The 4898-nt window shown below is 33.2% G+C and overlaps 1 pseudogene across 1 annotated transcript; it reads left to right on the top strand.

Moving 5' to 3' along the window:
• Positions 1 to 1125: 1125 nt before the first annotated feature.
• Positions 1126 to 2874, top strand: LOC111022524 (MLP-like protein 31; annotated as a pseudogene). Its single transcript, XR_015787278.1, has 2 exons — positions 1126 to 1365; positions 2349 to 2874. The product of XR_015787278.1 is annotated as an MLP-like protein 31 (transcript).
• Positions 2875 to 4898: the final 2024 nt, after the last annotated feature.

Here is a 4898-nt window from a genome sequence, read left to right as displayed (position 1 = left end):
TTTTGAGAGTACGGTAAGAGTGATATTTTAGGAATTTTTAGATTTAAAAATTTTAATACAAAAATAAGTAATATAAAATAACCTCTCTTTCAAATACGTTTTCTTTTTAAGATGGAAAAAAAAATTCTCAAGTTTACTTTCTTATTACAAATTAAAACTCCTACAATAATAAATAGTAAATATTCAAATGTTAACAACAATTTATTATAGCCGGGATATTAGATTATTCATCAATAAATCACAGGATATAAATTAAATACAAATTAAAATCATTATGAATCATTTATACCTAATCCCCAAGACTTTTCTCAAGATAGAATAACTTGTTTGGACCACATTCAAAATTGAGAAATAAAATAAGTTTATACACTTATTTAACAGCATTTTTCTATGCTAGCTCCCATTATCATAGTAGGAACAAGAAAATTAGTAACCATTTCCATACCTCATACTTAATAAAATTATTATGTTTGACCTAATTAATTTATAGAAAAAAATACACTTTTGGTCTCTGCGTTTGGGATAGGTTCTATTTGGTTATTGAAATTTCAAAATGAACATTTTTTGTCTCTATAATTTGAAAAATTGTCCTAAATGATTCTGGAATGATTTGATCATTAGTCAACTAAGGTTCAAATCAGTTAAAGTGACTGTATTTTGTTCTAATTTAATCTTTTTTTTTATTATTTACTGATGATTGGACTTCTTAGTTTATTATTATTATCTTTCAGATTATCTCTCATTTCACCCTCTTCTTCCCTTCCCCTCTGTTGTTGAGTTTACCACTGGCCGCGGACCTTATCTCCATCTCCTCTCTCGTTAATTCCAAATCAATAGAATACAGTCATAAATTTAACTTCCACGTTATTTTAACATTAGTCAACTAACGGTTAGGAACCATTTAGAACCGCATCTCAAACTTCATAGATAGAATACGTACTTATTCCAAACTTCAATAACCAAATGTGTATTTCGTCTTCATTTATAATTCTAATTGTGGACGCAATATTAGGTCCCACGAGGGATGACTTATGGACTCTCTTTACTATGACATGACATACATTGAATCATGTGAGAGTAAACCTCCTCTATATAAAGAAGTGTCAAAACCTGCATGCTTGGCAAAACATTGTCTGTTTAAACTTCAATTACAGCGACTTACATTCCAACCCAAATACAATGACCCTCTGTGGGAAGTTGGAAGCTGATATAGGAATCAAATCTCCAGCCTCAAAGTTTCATCAACTGATCCACAGGAGACCACACCACATTTCCAATGCTTCTGGGGACAAAGTACAAGGTTGTGAGTTGCACAAGGGTGATTGGGGCGAGTTGGATCTATCGTCTGTTGGAACTTCTTCCATGGTTTGTTTCTATGTTTTTTATTTTTTAGAATCGGGCTGTTTCATAACTGTTTCGTTAAAATTATATTTTATTAGTACAATTTATTCAGTAAATTTTCACCCTTCTTGAAAACACATCTAAACTTTTTAAACAGTTTCAATAACAAAAAAAAGTTTTGGTGAAACTTTTTTTTCTTCAAAATATATCTAATTAGATTTTTAAAACGGTTTATACAAGTAGATGCTAAAAAAAAGGTAAAAGTAGTGTTTATAAGTTCAATTTTAAAAAACAGAAGATAAAAAAAACAATGGGGTTACTCTCGTTTCATAACTACTTTGTTCATTGTTTTTTGTTTTTGAAAATTAAGCTTACACAACTACTACTCGGATGTATGTATTCTTTTGAGTTTCGATTCATTTTGATCCCTTTACTTCCAAAATATTCATTTTTATCTCTATACTTTCAATTTTGGTTCATTTTAGTTTTCGTACTTAAAATAGACCATTTTGATGCGTGATTTGAAAATTTTTAAAACAAATTTTATACGTATTGAAACCCATTTAATATAAAATTATGGTTGCATTTCAATAAATATATATTGAGTGTAGTGTCGTGTTGAAAATTAAGGTAGAAAAAAATGAGATTAAAAATAAAATAAAGGGACAACAGGTTCAATTTTTTAAACTATAGGGACCAAACAAAACAAACATTTTGAAAGTACAGGGACAAAAATGAACAAAAGATCGATATACAGAGGCCAAAATAGTGTTGTAACCTAACATCTAAGTCAAATTAAAAAAAAATTAGATTTACAAAACTTGTTTTTATGGCTAATAATTCAAATTTGTTTTGGATAGAGGTGACAAACTACATACTAAAGAAATGGTACAAACAAACATAATTTTTTAGAACAACCCAAAACAAATTGTTATCAAACGAGCCCTCATTTCTTACTTTAAACCCTAGCTCATGCACATTAATTTTTGTACTATTTTATACTGTAGATGGAAAGGCTAAAGTGGGAAAGGATATGATTGAAGCTGTAGACGAGGAAACGAATTCAATCACTTTTAGAGTGATAGAAGGAGACCTTTTGGAGCATTATAAAAGCTTCAAGTATACGATCCAAGCTATTCCAAAAGCTAAGGGATGTGTGGTTCACTGGACTATGGAATATGAGAAACTTCATGAGGACATTCCAGATTCATGTTCCTTGCTTGAGCTTTGTGTCGGCATATCCAAAGACATTGATGCTCATCTTATGAAAGGGAATTAAGAAGCACACTGTGGAGTATTGGAGTTTACTATGTTATGTACCAAGTTTATTATGTTTAAATAAATGTTTGTGTGATGTGTCCTCTTTGTGCATGTTCTAAGTAATAATCATGCCTTGGAGAATAAAGAAACAGAAAAGTATTTGGGACAATGTAAATCTACACTATAGTGCGGGAATGGAATTACTAAAATTCTAAGTCTCCAAATCTATTTTAGAATTGAAAATGGAAAGATCCCCATCGATCCTATTTATTACTCGGTGTTTGATATGATCATTAAGAAATGAGAATTGGAATGAAGAAAAATTGTTCTTATTTCCTTATTTTCGTTCTTTTAAAGAGAATATGACCTTACAAATTATAGATCGAATGCATTTAAAACTCAAGTTAGGAGCAGATGGATATAAAGCAAATAGAGTAGAAAATCAGTAATCTCTGTTAACTTTTAGGAGGAGAGAAAAGAGAGAATAATAAATAGGGTTTCATTAAATAGAATAAAGAAAAGATACAGACCCAATTACCTATTTATTACTAAAATAATCTGAAATCATAATTATCAAATAGAAAATGTAATTCAAATAATATAATCTAAGCATAATCTAATAATATAATCTCACATTCCCCCTCAAATTCCCGATGCTATAGCTATAAGCATTGAGGGTTTGTCAGATAAAAACTGGAAGCGTGAAGTAGAGTGTGACTTAATAAACGTATCTGCAATCTATACAGAAGAAGGAAAAAAAGGCAAAGTGATGGTGCCATGTTGAAGATGATAACGAGTGACGTGACAATCAATCTCAATATGCTTGGTTCGCTCATGAAAAACTGGATTGTGCGTAATCTGAATGACACTTTGATTATCATAATATAATGGAGTAGGATGATGAAGATAAACGCCCATATCCGCAAGAAGCCAACGTAACCAAACAATTTCGCAAGTAGTCGAGGCCATGGCACGATACTCAGCTTCTGTAGAAGACTGAGAAATAACATCTTGTTTCTTACTCTTCCACGAAATGAGTTAATTGCCAAAGAAAATACAAAATCTAGTGGTTGACTTGCGATCAGTAGGATCACTAGTCCAATCAGAATCTGAGTAAGCACGCAAGTCTAAAGAGGACGTGGAGGAAAACAAGAGACTTTTAAACTGAGTGCCTCGAAGATACTTGAGAATATGAAGAACAACGGCTCAATGAACTGTAGTGGGAGCAGTGACAAACTTACTAACCATATGAACAACGTGAGCAATGTCTGGGCGAGTCACAGTAAGATAGACTAAGCTTCCAACAATAGTACGATATAAACTAGGATAAGGTAAAGGAAGATCGTCCGACAACGAATATCGGACATTTGGCTCAAGTGGAGTATCAACAATCCTATTGTCAGTGAGACGCGCACGATCAAACAGATCGGTTATATACTTTGACTAAGATAAGAGATAAGCTTTTGCAGAATGTGCAAGCTCAATGCCGAGAAAGTATCGCAACATACCCAAGTCTTTCATAGCAAAACAACGAGAGAACTCTAATTTTAAAGATTCTATTCCATCACATCCGTCACCAGTAATGATCATGTCATCAACATACAAAGACAACAAAATACGTCCTGCACCTGTACATTTGACAAACAATTCGGAATCATGATAGCTAGGGATAAAACCAAGCGAAGTGACAGCCGTGGAGAACTTCTCAAACTAAGCACGAGGTGCTTGTTTGAGCCCATAAAGTGCTTTATGAAGCCTACAAACTTCACTGGATTGGTGGGCGATGCCAGGAGGAGGACTCATATAAACTTCTTGATGATGGTCACCGTTCAAAAAGGCATTCTTGACATCCATCTGATATATTTTCCATCGGCGAATAGAAGCCAATGCAATCATAGTACGGACAGTCGTCATTTTTGCAATAGTGGCAAATGTTTCTTCATAATCCATGACATATTCATGGGAGTAACCTTTAGCAAAAAGCCGAGGCTTGTATCGTTCAATAGATCCATCAGATTTCATGTTGATCTTATAGACCCAACGAAAGCCAATTGTACGTTTTCCAAGTAGTGGCATTACCAAATCCCATGTGTGAGTCTGATGTGGAGCAGTAAGTTCCTCAGCCATAGCATTCTGCCAAAATGGATCACAAACAGCCTCTCTAAAGGATGAAGGTTCAGAGAGACAATGAACATAATTAAAAAAGGAAGCAAAAGAACTAGAATAAGACGAATAAGCAAAATCTGGTAGCTTAATGGACTTACGAACACGAGTAGACTGGCGAAGTGGAGGAGCAT

This window comes from Momordica charantia, assembly GCF_013281855.1.
Source record: "Momordica charantia cultivar OHB3-1 chromosome 9 unlocalized genomic scaffold, Mcharantia_2.0 BLBB01000009.1, whole genome shotgun sequence".
NCBI classification, from domain to species: Eukaryota; Viridiplantae; Streptophyta; class Magnoliopsida; order Cucurbitales; family Cucurbitaceae; genus Momordica; species Momordica charantia.
This window is presented reverse-complemented; position numbering and strand designations above follow the sequence as displayed.